We start from the raw sequence: 16,615 nt of genomic DNA on the forward strand, positions 1-16,615 counted from the left end.
TTTTTTTTTTTTTTTTTTATTCCCTTTCCCCCTCCCTCTTCCCCTTTCCCCTTTTTTCCCTTTAGTTGAATTGTTTAATTAATAATAATATTTCCTTAATATTTTTTTTCTCTTTAATTAAATTATCCTTATCTCAGCCTGTGAGTTGTTCTTTCCTTTACTCCTTGCCCTCCTCATCTGAGCGGCAGATGAGGAGAGTTGTGGTGTTCAGCTGCCTAGCACGGTAAAACCACCGCATAAGGTATGAAAACAGCAGCTTCTCCTGCCAGCCCAGAATCCTGTTTCAAAAAGGCATGGTGAAGAGACGTTCAACATTCAATGGATTGTCCGGGTGATGGAGGAAGCAAAAGTAACATAGATTAACAGCATGAGGAGACCTTCCTCTACCAGTAATAACATGTTGCTCTTCCTAACTGACTTTGTTGTGTCATCTTCTTGGACAGCATTTACTGCTAGCTATTAAAAGGCTTTCCTTCCCTTTGATTCTGACATGCAATGTCTTTTAGATAACAGTTTACACCTGCATTTCCTTCCTCTTGTTTCCTCATTATGTTGAGCTCTAAATATGTATAAATTACTGTCAACGCTCTTTCTTCTCAGCATTTCTTCTCCTTTCACTGCACATTTTTGCATTGAGTTTCATTTCCCAATGACATTTCACTTGCCTGTTTCCTCACTGCATATCTAACATTCTAGCTTTTCCAGTTTCCTTCATATCGGTATCTTTATTCTCTCCTATGTTTACATCAGTGTTCTATATAGAATCAGCTAAATGCATGCAATTAAGGTGGTAGTTTCTCACCTGTCAGATAATTGAATTAGTTTTGCTTAGAAATAAGAAATCCATTTAGAAATCCACTGGATTCTGATTTCAGAAAGTGATATGTTTTGACTGCAATCTGTCAGTTTCTGAGGCTGATTTATCAACCAGGTTAGACTGATATTTTTTTTCTTCTTTTTTAAAAAAATGAATATTCATGCCTTTTTTTTTATTTTTTATTTTTTTCCTAGTGCATTTTCTTACCCATTGTTCATTCCTTTTCAGGAAGAGAAGGTGACTTGTAACCACCTGGTGTAATTTCTTTTTATAAAGCTAGGAGTTATTTTTCCCCCAAAAAATAGAAATACTGATTTTAAGATGATCTCTGTGGTTTAAGAGATATTGTGACAATGATTCAGAACTATTTGCTTTGCCAGTTTGCATTTCACATGCCATGAAAGAAGGTTCAAAAATAACTATCCAACAGATATGTGAAAGCCCCCAGGAGTGCCCCTGCAGATAGGCAACTGGGCTGTCTCAGCTTCATATACATTCTGGGGTATGCTTAGCACCTCAGAGAAGATACAGCTCATGTTAACTTCTCTCCCTGTGACAGACTGAGGCAATAGTAATGTCTCAAACTAGAATCTGTGTTTTTTGGCAGTTACTGTTCATGTGTCTCAATGCTGTCAAAGCTTCTCTTGCTGGTAGTATGATGGTACTGTGGGTGATGTGATCTGTGATGGTTTTAGTAGCTGCAATTCTTTTTTTATCTTATTTTTTTTTATGATCCAGTACAGGGAAGAGTGGATATATGTGAAGGTGTAATGACGAACTACAGAGGGAGTAGTTCCATTTGTAGTTACACCAAATTAAATTAGATTTATTATTCCCCTCTAAGTTATGTTTGTCATGGAGATAAAAACACAATATTCTTGATGTCTCTCATTATCTTACAAATAAGACATTAGAGTTAAATAGAAGGGGAAAGTGCAAAACATTGTTTACAAATATATGAACAGCTGTTTTGCAAGCAGAGGATACTGCAGATTCCCATCATTAGTTCTGTGTTCTCACAGAGTGAATGCCTGAGAATTGCCTTATCCTGAGGAAATAGTCATCAATATGATTCTTCTGCCAGTCAGTTTATAGCCCAACTTATTGATACTGAAGTCTATTTTGGCATGATAAGAGAGCGCTGTATGTCAGGCAGGATAGATTTGATACTATATGAAAAGATGGACTTAGGTGGCATCAGCTGTTTATAGAGTGAGATGTAAAGAAAATGGGACTTTTTGCCTTACTGTTCATGTTACATGGTAAATACTATATATATGCCAAATAGTCCATTCAGACATTTAGTAAATTCACTTTGATTTTGTTTGCTAGAAAATGGCATCAGAATCCCAGAAGAGGCAAAAATTATCATGGATATTATTTGCATCGTTTGCCCAATTCTATTATTTTTTACTTTTATTTTCCTACTGGTGATCATTCCAATCCTTTGCATAGTGAAAAAGACAAACACTTTATTAGGACATAAGATGTGAGTGACTTTCATCTACAGACTTTGCTAAAAGTGATTGGAATACCAAATACATAAGGAATGAGAGACTTGGAGACAGAAGATTACTAGAGTCAAGAATTTTAAAAATGGCTAAAATTGCAATGAGTTGGATATTGCCCACACTTGGATATACCCTGCTGAAAAGCAAGTAGAAAGCCATGAATGTTGGGCAAAAAGCCAGAGAAGATGCAAAGCACAAGAGTACGTCTCAAATCTTGCTCCTTTCCAGATGTTAGAAACTGTTCTGCTTACAGGTGCGGAGACTAAAAGCCTTCCCAGGACAGATATATATTGGTGTTTGTTGTGAAAGAATGGAACAGATCTTCCTTCTTTCCATCAAAATGGGATGTGCAATGGAACAGTCTCCAAGTAACCTGTTTTGCCTAATTATCTGCAGTCAGTGCAGACCAGAGGAAACTAAGAAATGCTCTGTAGTCCAGCAATTAAGACCTATACCTTGAGGGGTGGTGAAGGGAGGGAATCTCATTTTCCAGTCCTGCTTTCACAGCCATTTACAGATTTTAGGTTCATTGGCCACTGAGAAGAACCTGAAGATTGTCCTGTAATCATGAACCAGAATCTGGAATTCCCCACCCTATGCTGGTCTCTCTGTTGGTGTCCCAACCACAAGAACATGGACTCAAGTTCCTTATTCTACTCTTCTACTCTCTTCACCTTGTTTGTTTGTTTGTTTGTTTTCCAAATGAAAAGTGAATTCACCTAACTTAGACTGATCACATGATGGCTGGTGACTTCTTTCAAAGAGATGGAAGACAAGCAGGAGATGAAAACAAAATTTCAACATCCTTAGACAAGCATTTGATCAACCAAGGTATTGTTTCTACAAGGAAAACATTGTTTAAAATAAACAAACGAAGCATTTTGTGAAGTGACAGTTTTCCTGACCTGTGTAAGGGATGTGTTGGATCAGTCACTGCCCGTTTTCCACAGTTGAGGTGTAAGTGACAGCCAAATATGCAGGCAAACACCTGAGTTGAGCAGAGCTAAGATCCCAGTGGGAGAGGGCTCCATCAGACCCTGTGGCCTCTTCTTGCTACCTTGCCTCCTGTCCTTGGGGCCCCTGGGGCTCCCCAGTGCTGAATGCGGTGCCTTGATGTGTCACACTGCTGAGCAGGCAGTTCAGTGTAAGCATGGGCCATTGGGAAGCTGTATGGGGGCTTTTGGGCTGTGCTCTCCCTCACCACCCTGGCCTTGCCTCACCAAATGGCTGCCCTGGATCAAGCTGAGGCCAGCCCTGTCGCCACTTGCACCTCGGTCACCATGGCTGGGCCTGCCCAGTTCTCTTCAGTGGCCATGTCCTCTTGCCCTGGACCCTGCACACTACATGGCAGTGCCCTCCAGCTGCTCCCCAGTGGGACCCTCCAAACACTGCAGGGATTGAACTGCTTGAGCGACTGGTGCTGAGGGTGTTTGTAGGTGTCTGAGATGGAAACAGGAAGAAATACCACCCACAAGATGGCAGGTAAGCAAGGAGCAGTTGTGGGCAGCTCAGAGAGCTGCGCTGGCTTAAAGACATCTTTAAAACTGTAAAGCAGGGTTACTTCTGAGGTTCTTTGTTGCTCAAGGAAATAATGCTTTCTCTGTGTGCTTTGCAAATAAGATGTTTTTGGTATTTTTGGCAATATATTTGTCATTTGCATGATCAAGTTATCTTACTGGTTTCAAGAGGGTCCTGAGTACAGATCAGACCGGGAGACGAAAGGGGCTGTATGTGTATTGTTCTTGCAGTGTACAAGATATGATTTAATTTTAACATTGACAACTAGTTTCATGTATAGGTAGGTATTTCCTATATATTTTGTCATACCCATCCAGTTACATAATGATGGCAATAAAATTTCCGAGTCAGGCTGTGAAAATGCGGGTGTGCTTCTGTTCAGTGTGTTTCCAGTGACCATAAACAGTATGAGTATGAAAATGCACCTACACTTTGCCCATGTATACTGCCAAGTCAGCATGTACCAATCTGTGTGCAACACATTCTTCTGTGTACTGTTGTCTTGTCAGACACTGTGTCTTTATTTGCTTCAATTTGTCAAAGCACTTCCTTTACCTACATCCTTTATCTCAGCCTGATTTCTCCAGAGCATCTAAAAACTTTCTGGTGACGGGATGACATTTAAAACTACCTTGTAAGGTATATTTAAATGCTTTGCTGTATCTGAAGCCTAATCCCTTAGGTAGGTACATTAGATTAACCATCTCTACTTATTCATTTACATAATGATACTTCTATTAACTGCAGTACTCTGATTATCTGAGTTCCTCAAGAGTTCAAATAAACTGTTAATTTGGCTTATTTTTAAGAAGTGGTGCTTTTGCCATGGAAGAAAAAAATAACAATGAGCTTTAAGCAGATAAAGTCATCATTATTAGAACCTTTCTCAGGGTTTAACACTTCAAATAAAAGCATCTGGGAGTAAGCTGTGAAAAGTGAAAAATAATGTGTAGGTCAGAACACAACCAGCAAATACATCTCAGAATCTGATTTTGTCAGTTCAGTCAGACTCAGATGGATTCAAAGAGTGAAATTGTCCAGCTTGAATGTTTCTTCTACTTCTGAAACACATGGGTACTAAATGGCAAAATGCATCTTTTTTTCTTGTTGCTCTGAAAGATCATTTCCTCTATGGCTGCAATGAATAGGAATGTCAGTCAGTCCAGGTCAACATTCTTACCTGTTGACTGTCTTCTGTACAATACATAAATGTCTGCAAAACTATGATTTCTAGCATAGTATTTATAATGGATTTTATTATAATGGATTGAGTTATATTTTCTGTCAATTGAACTAACTTATTAAAGCATTTTTATGTCTTACCAACCTTTATTTTACTCAATCTAAAACTCCTTAGCATTTGACATGAGGTTAATTTTTTGTAATTGTTACAACCAATTTTTTCTCCATTTCTCTATTCTTTTAAACGAATAATTTATCTGCCTTATGTTCCTCTGGGTTCACATTAATTCCTGATTTATCTTGGTTGATAAATTTTGAACCAAAGTACATAATGAGCTTCTTTCTAATGGCATGTGGCTGTGATTTCTGTAAGCTGGGAAACAGTTATCCTTGTATCCCTAAACGTAAGTGAAAGAAGTCTTCCTTGTTTCCATGCAAGCCAGTATATTTACAAAAATGCAAGGAAATAACATGCAATTTTAACTTTCTCTTTCTCTCTCTTCCTTTCTCTTTTTTTTTTTTTTTTAAAAAAAAAAAAAGAAATGTGCATTCAGAAACACAGAAGACCTTGCAAATGAAAAACTTAGAGCATGAAATAAGACTTTCTTCAGCTACCTCTTTGCTTTACACTTTACTACTACCTGTTGATTTTTCTGGAGCCTGTCATGTTTAAATATCCCTGTGGTGGTAATACAAATGTTTTTGACTTTCACAACTAAATTTCTCTACATATACATACTTTGTTGTTGTTGTTGTTGTTGTTGTTATTCAACTAATCATACTCAACCTTGTTGATGTAGCAAGCAAAACACCAACAGTAAGTTACCAGGCTGAGTTGATCTTCCCTTCTGATTGCAGTCATAGCTGATAAGCAGGAATCTTATCCTTGGGAACAGCAGCTTCTTTGCAAAGGCAAGAGGGCTTAACTGCAGTATCTCATAAAGTTTCTTGCTGAGTAGACCCATGAAATTTACTCTTCATTGCAGAATCTCACAGGTAGAATTATGAGGTCAATAATACATTATACTGTGTCAATAGTCAATGTCACCTCCTTGCTCTATGTATCATTCTCCTCATTTATACACTAAAAAATCGTATTTATCCTCCTAGCTACAGTCTCATACGTGGGCTTGTTTTCCATTGTTTTTGTAGCATTATGCTCAGTCTGATCTTATTATCTAGCGCTCCTTTGTATTAAATCTATACTGTCTGTCTGTAGAACTGTACTGTAACCTATTGTTTGTTTCACTGTGTCTAGCTTTGTATTTTGGGAGTTCTAAAGTGCATGTTGTTCAGGTGAGCAAGGCAAGGGAGCCAGGTTGGACAGTGTGAGCGTCACCAACTCTGAGCCTTCTCAGTGTTAATAGTTTTACAGAGAGCTTTGACATCATTTGCAGAATTTATCTATTGTTGTCTTTTCATACTTTCTTTTGAAAAAAAAAATAAAAATGAATACAATTGGGCTTTAATATAAGTTTTAATTAAATAGTCTTATCTGTTGTTTTGGTTGTTTGTTTTGTTTTGTTTAATAGGACCAGTGTGGGGGTTAGCATACAGGATGAATGGAGCTCACCATTCATGACCAGTTATTTAATTTTTCAATTTTATCTTCTTCATTCAGTATTTGGCCTTATACTTTATATATTTAAAATTATAAGACCATGGAATGAGGCTGGAATTATTAATTTCCTCATGGAGTCGACTGTAGTACTCAATATAGTGCATTATGCATTTTTTTTTGTGCTTCTGAGGCATTTATTTGAATACATTTTTGACAAACTCCTCTGAAATATATTATGAATATTCCTGTTTTACAAAGAAGGAAATTAGACACAGGGAAACTAAAACTGCAGTTTCAGAAGAAACTAAGCTGAGGTACTATTTGTTTGATTCTGTCATATTCATACCCACCTGTCTCTCCCCCTATATCGTTATGACTTTTCATTACTCAGTTCAACTTGTTATGTAGAAAACTCTTATTTCCCACTTCCCCCCTGCCATAGTAAACTTCCTGGAGTGGTTTGAGGAGAGAAAGCAATGGAGGGAGTGGAGCCCTGTACCTGTCAAGAAAGGTGGGCAGTTAGATCTCTTCCAACCTCATAGCAAGGTTAAGTAAACCATAGACAGAGCTTTTTACAGCCATCACTGAGTGGTAGTTTCCATAAATTTGCTACATTTCAACAACTGAGAATATATTATAATCATAGAATTGCTCAGGTTGGAGGAGACCATAAAGATGATCGAACTCCAACCCCCCTGCCATAGACAGGGATGTCACCTACTAGATCAGGTTGGCCAAAGCACCATCCAGCCTGGCCTTGAATACCTTCAGAGATGGCGCATACACAACTGCTCTTGGCAACCTGTTCCAGTGCCTCACCACCCTTACCATACAGTCATATGGTGCTGTTTAAACATTTTGGTACAGGAGGTAACCTCATGTAGTCTGCATGTTGTCATGTTCCTCTCTGCACTGTGTTTTGAATTTTCACATTCCAAACTTCTGAATGATGTTATTTTTTTTTTTCTCTTTTATTTTCTATTATATATTTATTTATTTATTTTCCCTCCACAGGGGCATAGTACATACCTTGAGAAGCACATGGATTCTTCACTGGCAACTCAGGAGATGTATCAGAGTTAAGAGACTTTTCACAGCATTTTGAATCTTTCCCAGTTACCAGCTAAGGCATGCGGTTTCAGCTACCTCACCCCAAAGTCCCAGGAACAGAAGTTTTTAATACAGAACAGGTGCTTATTAATAAAAAGAGAGAATCAGTCAATATCTGTACTGAGATGCTTCTAAGACTTCCAAGACGTCCAGACTTGCTGATCAGAGGATATTGAGGAGCCCCAAATCTACAGGTGTCCCAGTGATGTGTTTCGTTTATAGTTTGTTCTTGTTGTATCATTTGTAGCTACTTCACTTGCTAACTTATGTATAAACAAATGAATAAAGAAATCAATCATTTTCTCTCTGTAACTTTGTGCTTCTCTTTGCTAATTACCTGTTTGATGAAGGACAGGAGACTCTTAATTGTTCTTTTAACTCCTGATAACCATCAGAGCTTAAGGTTTGTGCCTGATCAGGTACTGGAGTCACCTTGACTGATGAGGTATGTACATCCATGTACCCCAGTCATTAACTTTGGGTTACATGCACCCAGTGACAAACACAGAGCAGCCTCAAATGTTTCTATACTCTGTATATATATATTCTTTGTTTGTTTGTTTTTTTCCTGCCCTCTGTTGACAATGAAGGGGTGAAGTTGAGACTTCAGTGACAGCAAGATTGCTTTGGGGGCCACAGTTTACTTCTCTTCCCATCTGGGAGAACTAGTGCAATTGTCTATTGTGCAAGACAAAACATGGCTAATGACATTTTCAAAGCTCCTTAAGGAGCCATGCTGTGCTGTTGAAAGTGGCCAACTAGAACAGCTTGATCTTCTGTCTTAGCAAATGTACCAGCTCTTCACAGTAAGTTCACAAAATCAGTCAACAGAGTGAATGAGTTCTTTGAGATGTCACCTGTGAATATTACACTTGTGTGAAGAGTGCATGTTTAATTACTACTAGTGAATGATAAAATTGCTACTAATGAAAGGTGAAATTAGTTTAAGTGATTTGCTCCACACCATCTTCAATCTCTCTGGGAGATGCTAGGATAAGATCTACTTCTTCAGAGGGGACCAAATTGTAGGAGTTGCACATTAATTTTTCCTGCTTTTCCTTGTTCATTTTTATATTAACTCTAAAAAAGAAAAGAAACTATACAGATAGAAGCTTTTTCTATGTGCTCCTTACTTATTCTCAGAATGTACTTATGCTCTGAGTGAGAGAAGGTCCTTTGGAGAAAAATAGCCTGCAATCGTAATGAAAGTTGTATTTGTTATTGTCCCTATCCTGCTGAGGTAGGTAGATGTTACCTTGAGTGTTTGGTTTATTGCATCTCATTTTAAGGCTGTGAAAGAGGACAGTTTCTAAGCGAGTTGCCAGCCAACCAGAAAATCTCTTTATAGAAGATCCTAGACAATCCAATGGATTTCTATATAGTGAAAGTCTGGTTATTTATTTGCTACATGAATAAAACCTAATGAAAATGAAACTGTTTTAGATATTTGTCATTTTTGGGTGGTTGTACGATCTAGCTTTATTTAAAAAATGCTTACACTGCTTCAAAAAAGCTAGTGATAATTGCATGTAGATGAGAAAGAGGAACTTTTTGTCTTTGTGCAAATGGTAAATAATATTTTTGGCAGCCTGTTTCTTGGGTATTCAGGAATTAAAAGGAAACCAACAAGAATTTCAATGTGCAGGCAAATGTGAAACATGGGATTAGAAATTAGAGAGTGACTGATTAAGAATAAATATATAGAAAACACTCATTGTTTAATATGTGCTACATTTGTGATGTACTGGGCCTATGCTGCGCCTAGGCCTCCTGATGAGCCCCTGGGGCTCCGAGAACCAGATCAACCTAACCTTATTGTTCAGACTGTGAGCATGGGCTCAAAGATAAGGAGGACTGTTTACAAAGGATAAGATAAACATGCAAGGCCTCAAGATAACAGGAGCCCCACGGCCCCCAGGAACTGGACCAAACCAACTTCATGGCTCAGATTGTGACCAAGGACTCAGGGAGCATGCGCAGGGAGATGAGGTTAAAAGTTCAACTCTGAGGAAGACGTCTTACTTCATCCCGACGACCACCCGGACGACCACCAGAGAATACTACACAAGCGCAGGACTGATAAGATAATTAGCATACAAAGCAGGGCTAGGCAGAGCTAGGAAATGAATATGTATAGGTGTGTTGCAAAACTTAATGCATATGTAATATTTTAGGGGATAAAAGAGAATGCACGAGAGCGAATTGTTGCACACGACTTTGGTGGGACTACACCCTGTGCTATCCAGCTCTGAATAAACATACCTACTTTACAATCTTACTGATTGTGGAGTCAGTTTTCCGTGAGTCAAATGCATTTAACCCATGTCACAAAAATTGCATAAGCTTGGCTACTCCACTCAAGTCCGTCTTCCTGCTGTAGTATTTCTCGTCTAAGCCTCCCAGTACATTGTTTGTGAACGTTAGCAGAGTTAGCTCTAATGTGTCTAACACAACTAAGAAATGACTTTTCCTTTATTAGGTGAAGTTTGACTAGCTAACGAGGAAAAATGAAGAGGGTATATCTTTTGTTAAGTCCATACATCCTCCCTAGTCTTGAAGAATCCTGTTAACCAGCGGTGTTGGTTAGGCTTTTTAGCTGGGTCTCTCAGCTGAAAATTTTGTCCTTGTGTCCTGGGCTGCCAGGCCTGTTAGCACATATGCTGTCATTGCTTAATGTGAGGGGAGAAATGCCTCAAAGATTTTATCAAGGGTTATTAGGTTTTGGTAAGAACAGATCCTCGCTATCCCCAAGGTAAAGCTGCCCATTAATTTTATTAACGTTAGAGACTTCGCAGCAGAAAGAGAAATGAATTAAGTGCTTAAATAAGGAAAAACAAAGACAATTTTCCTTGCAAGCCTGCTGGTGTTGTGGTTTTGTAATTGTTTTGTTTTGTCTTTCATTAAGGAGGAGCATAACAATCTGAAATTGATAAAACCATTTCTGGTAAAATATTTTTACATTCTCTTTAGTTTTCTCTGGGGTGCATGTTTAATAATACTATTTTTTAATGTCTACTTTTTATATCTAGTGTTAGTAATACACTTGCTTTGTGCAGGAGAATTTAATGCTGTAAATGGTTGTCTCCATTAAAGGAGAACCTGGGAAAGCATTCCTTTTTGATGGTAATTTGACATAACCTCTTTCTCTTTTAATTTAGATTGTATTGATTAACACATAGGACAGTTACCTGCCTCCTCCCCACCTCCCCCCTACACTCCAAATCCCATATACCCCATATGTTCCTCTGGAGTATGTAAAAGCCTTCCGGTAGTGTTACTACTAATGCATCTATCTATTGTTGTTTACCCTTCTCATTGTCTTCATGGAAGGCAACTTTTATTTGTAGCTGGTTTCATTTTGATAAAAGGCCTTTGGAAAACAAGTACCATGATTCCCTCTGTCAGGAAGTCATACATCAAAAAAGGTGCTTTGCACTTAGAGAACAGTGAGGTTTGCAGCAGGTTATTTATTTATTTATTTATCTATCTATTTATTTATTTTTCTGAGTTTATTCCAGAAGTTTAAATCTGCCTTGGTGAAAGTTCTAATATGCAGAAATGACTTGGTTTCATGCTAGAAAGTGCCATTTCATCTGGAGTGTGTAAATTCTACACTGGATGAAATGTGCATTGTCTTTTAAAACAAAATGAAAGATAACCTTAATGATTCTATGATAAACAAAACAAAACAAAAAAGTCTAGTAGTATTTTAAATGGTCACCTTTCTCTTTGGACTATAGAAAGAATTTCATATTTCTACCTATTTGTTACTAAGTACACATTTCAGAAATTTCAGAAGACATGAATGGTATAACGCGATTTTTCTGAAATAATTGCAAGCCAGCAATTCCTTCCTAGGACTCTTCCTAGGAAGCTTTATATGAGCTTTCAGGATGCTCAAATTAATCCTCAAAATGGAGATTTCTATAAAGACTCATCTTAGGTAAATAACTCAAATTAGTTGATCTGTGTAAAATATTTCTAGAACCTGTAAGTCAACAGAGCTGGAAAAAAACAGGAGTCAAGCAAGTGTGAAGAATCAACCACATGCTTTAGATTAAGAGTATTATTATTATTTTTTTTTATCATGTTATTTGTGCCTAAATTTAGATGCATCTGTAAAACCAGCCTGATGATTTGAATTTAATTGGCTGCAATAGGAGTGAGGGGTCCTCAAAAGCCAAAATTAGGCATACTGCAATCATATGCATGCACACAGAAAGAGGCTACATTTTGACTTTTAAAGCACTGGGAAGTAGATCTCATGCATTAAAGAGTATTTAGTAAAGAGGATGAAAGCAAAACTAAGACTGTTATTTTGGTCTATTTGGCAATTAAATTATGCATGTATTGGTTTTTCTTCCTACTTGGTTTAGTGGGACTGTGATGAAGAGGGAGTGCATATTTCCACACATTTATTGCATTGCTAATATTCTTACAGGAAAGGATGCAATGTACTATCACTAAATTTTATTCCAAGAAGCAATGACATGACTTTCTTGTCATGGTGAATAGAGGACTTGCTCTCTGCTAAAGAATTGTAGAGATTGCTCCTAATGTTTAGCCACTTACTCTAGGTTCATCAAAGCTGCAAATGCAGGAAACAGTATTTGCACAAATTTTGAACTGGTAAATAAATATATTCTTTATAACTTTAAGTGTTGGCAACCATGTTTTTGGATTAACTTTATTCTCTGTTTACTATAATTCCTTTGTTTCTCTCTGTCCCATCTTGCCCTCCTGCCCCCATCAAATTGAAGTGCGAAGGAAGATACCAATTCTTTGATTGTTGTGGTGTGTAAAGTGTTACCTATGAATTAGGAGGCAGATTTTCATGTGACTCATTGAATGGATAGTGTGTAGTGCTCTTGTTCATTCACCTATGCCATACACAATGCATCATGCTATGCAGTGGCTGACAAATGGGCTGGATTAAATCCCTAGGTTTTCATTTAATTTCCAACTGTCACTAGGCATTGTCTCTAGACATTAAGTTTATTTATTTATTTTTTTGTTCCCAACTACACTTAAAAAGCATGTGTATTTTAATTTTTCTGTTTAGTTTGTAAGACAGCAAAATATTAATGGCTAAGAATATTTTCAGAAAAGTAGTGGTTGCAGTTATTCTAAAAGAAAGTATTGCTAGCCTTATGCATCAAACTTCAGATAACCTTGATAGCAACAGAGAGCAGATCTGAAAAGTACTAATTGAACTCTTATAAGTCATTGAACAGATATGCATATTGGAAGATAATGATCTAGAAAAACACTTAACTCTCCTTAACCTCCTTTACTACACAGGACATGGGCTTTAGTTCTGCTGCCTTTAGCGGAGCATGTGCTCAGAATTAAACCTGTCTGGGTTCCTTGTTCAGTGAAAATCAATTCCAGTACGTGTTTAAATATAATGAGAGGTTTAGTAAGAGGCAAAGTACGGTCAGTTCAGTTGTAAATGGGCTGTATTTTAGTACCGTCAGTGGTCATTGCAAGTTCAGAAAGGTCTTTCATGGAGCTATGAATTGCTGTTTTTTGCTTTCCATCTATTATTCACTTCCTGTTAAACTAATGATCTGTGTGGAAGCATTAATGTTAAATATTAGTAAAGTAGTAGTATGACTATTCAAAGATTCCTGTTTCTAGGTTGCTTTGCTAAATGAAATAATGGTATTAATTGATTTGGTGCTATTTTACAGTGAGGAAAATATCTCTTCAGGAGCTGCATAGATGCTGTGTTTGCATTGGAGGTGGGATGGGGGACATGTCTTCTTTTTATTTATTCTAGGTGTTCCCAAGGAATGGATGCAGAAGGGATCCTGTTATGCAGTTGAAACATTTAGAGGAACTTCCCTAGGGTATTAATACAGCTGTGTGTCCTAAGTATTAATTAAGGCCTCAAATATTAACACAAGATGAATTTCTCAGTAATACTGCTTTTCAGAATTTCCTTCTTTGGATATTTTCCCACATTTCCACAAAGTCTATTTTCCCCAGTGGCACATTTCATATTTTAATTTCCTGTTTTCCCCCTCTATTTATATGACGTCTTTTTAGGCACCTTTTCCTGTTAAGTTTCCCCATTCTTCCTAGTTTCCAAAGTCATATTTTTAAATGAAAGCAAAGGGTGTTGGAGCATAATCAAAAGATAATTTTCTTTACCACCTCCTCCAAATATGTGCATGGCTTTGACAAGTGGGATAGCAAACTTACTTGGCCATGGCACGTAAAATGATGTAGCACAGAATTAATCATTTTTAGCAGCCCCGATGAAGTAGGAGATGTTCTCATATAACTGGAACCATCCACCTGCTTCTCTTCATTACATCAGTGTTACTCTGTTCTCTACTCTGAACTCTGAGAGCTACTAAGCCACCCACATGTTTAATCTATAGAAATCATTCTGAAAATTGTATTCCTTACTGTATATCATTTGATGTTTTTTAACCATTTTACGTCATCAGATAATTCAGATTTATTTATTTTTAATGAGGCCACTTTTCTTAAATCAGAAATATATTCAATGGTCTGGATTGAAGTTGTAAAATTCTGCAAATTCAGATTTGAGTCCGTGCTTTAAATATGGATTTTATATTTTATGTCAGAGATTGTAATTTGGTTTTCAATAGCATGTCATATTTCATTTATTGGATACAGTGTCTTCTTACTATCTTTTAATTATGAAAATACTTTAATCAATTGTAGAAACAAATACTTTCTTAATTTTCTTTTCTCTTGACCTTTTGTAAGGACAACAAAATGAAGTCTTACTATTTCAGAATATTAAATGTGCTTTTAAGAAACACATGACCATTTTGAGATGTACGTGACCATTTTTTGCATTGACTTTTTAGTAAGTATTCATAGATTATTCGTATAACATTTTCCCTGCTCTCTATTTTTAAACAATTTTCCACTTAGCCTATGAAACGCTTCCACACTCTTGTTTGCAGCGAATGTGGTAATCATGGATGTCACTGGTGACAATTCCTGGGAATTAAATGTGTTACCCATCTCTGATGTACCTCTGAGCCAGCATCTGTACTGCTGTCCCTGCAGGCCATCCAGACAACATGTCCATTCCCTAGGGCAAACTCATTCTAACTGGAGCTGCTTTGTCATGGCAGGCAGTCCATATTGTAACCATCCTCCATGGCATGGGAAAATAAGTAAAGCGAGCCTGTTCTAATAAGAATAACAAGAGAGGAAGCTTATCCTGAAGTCAATGCTACAGCTATACTGCTCATACTCCTTGTTTAGCAAATAGGGTATTTCTACATGGAGCATAATCAGGGCAGTTACTAAAGTGCAAACAGTCCTTGACATAGGATGTTATGAAGGTTAAAGGCCTCTGGCATAATTTTGCTGTTGATGCCCTATATACGCTTCTTTCAGAGGGCCTTTTGAACATCAACTTCCCTTGGAGCCTGAAATTTTTTACTCGGATGGACACAAATCTTTTAGGGCAGTCATACTATTTCATATATATATATATATTTTTTCATGTAGTGTAAAAGAGTGAGAGAACGGATGACTATATATTTCCCACTTCCTAATTCAGTGGCTTTTCAGAGGGAAAATGTACCTAGATGTGTTCCCCCCAAGGCATCTAAATAAACAGTTTGGCAACAAAAAGTTGTGGACTGCTGAGCACATCTGGACAATAAGTGTACACATCATAAAAACAATCCTACAACTGCCTTTAATCTGTCCTGTATATGCGCCAAAGGCTTACTTTTTCCTTTGCTAATGTTTTCATAATTCAGGACTGTAATTCACCTGGGGGTCGCTGGTGCTCTGTCAATGTTTAATTGTTCTGATTACTTAATTATCTGCTCTGGTGAAGTGGTAAAGCCTTGACATTTCACATTTTCCCTAGGAATATGCATCTGTAATCTGTTGGATACATCAGTCTCTGTATTTGTTAAATACATGGTAAAATGATTCAGTCTTCTAGTGACAATGAGTTCATCGTCAGTGATTCCTTTTACTGGGCCACTTGGTCACTTTTGTTTTGTTTTATTTATTTATTTATTTATTTATTTTATATATTTTTTTTAGCTTCTACATCTTTGTGAGAGGTTTCCTCTTTAATCTTCTTACCTTTCAATTTGCTGGTGAAACAGAAAGGCTAAAAAGAATATGTTGGGTGAGATTTTTGAAGGCTAATCCAATTAAACTGGAAAGTTGCTTTACGGTGGGTCCCTTTGAAAGATAGGTGAGAAATATGGCCTCATCAAACAAGAAATTTATCTTGTGTATAGACTGTTAATTGTGTATTCAGATATTGTAGCAGTCACTGGTGAGTGACATTTTAGGGAAGAGCTGTAATAGATGATGCGATTAAGGCTTTGTATTTAAAAAGTGTTTTTCCGTAATAAGTTTTTGTATGCACGTTGTCTGATTCTCATTGAAGAAGCAGAGAAAGTAAATCCCAGTCAAACTTTCATGTAGTATATGTTTCTGTAATAAAGAAAAATTGAAGAGATAAAGATCTTAAATGCTATTTACTATTAAGAATTTTCTTAAACATATCTTTTGTTTTTCTCTTACTTATCTAAAACTTGGAAAGAAAATGTTAGTATTTACATAAATGTTTTTATTAGCTGGGCAATGCTAGTTGTTAAATGAAAGGTATTAGAGAAAAATGCCTCAGGACATAGCTATTCCTTCAGTTTTTGAAATTAAAATCACTCTTGGAAAGCTGCAGAAGACATGTTAGCTTTGAGGACAGAAAGAAGAAGATTGGTAGAAGATACTACAGTTTAGTACTAGTAGCAAGATAACGCCTGTACACTTATTGTGATGGGGCCATTTATTCTCCATTTTCTTTTACTGAAGGCAAAGGAAGAAGATCCTTTTATTTCATCAGTAGTATTTACTTGGGTGATAGCATTTGGGAGGGTAGGGGGAGAAGGGGTG

General features: G+C 37.1%; 1 long non-coding RNA gene across 1 annotated transcript in view; it reads left to right on the forward strand.

Annotated features, from left to right (window-relative positions):
* The first annotated feature begins 8,675 nt into the window (after positions 1-8,675).
* The window catches only part of LOC118162880, a 66,399-nt gene continuing 58,459 nt past the window's right edge, over positions 8,676-16,615 (forward strand). The window contains exon 1 of the long non-coding RNA XR_004748696.1: positions 8,676-8,939. This is a non-coding gene — a long non-coding RNA (uncharacterized LOC118162880). The remainder of the gene's footprint in view (positions 8,940-16,615) is intronic.

The sequence above is a fragment of the Oxyura jamaicensis genome, chromosome 2, assembly GCF_011077185.1.
Source record: "Oxyura jamaicensis isolate SHBP4307 breed ruddy duck chromosome 2, BPBGC_Ojam_1.0, whole genome shotgun sequence".
NCBI lineage: Eukaryota > Metazoa > Chordata > Aves > Anseriformes > Anatidae > Oxyura > Oxyura jamaicensis.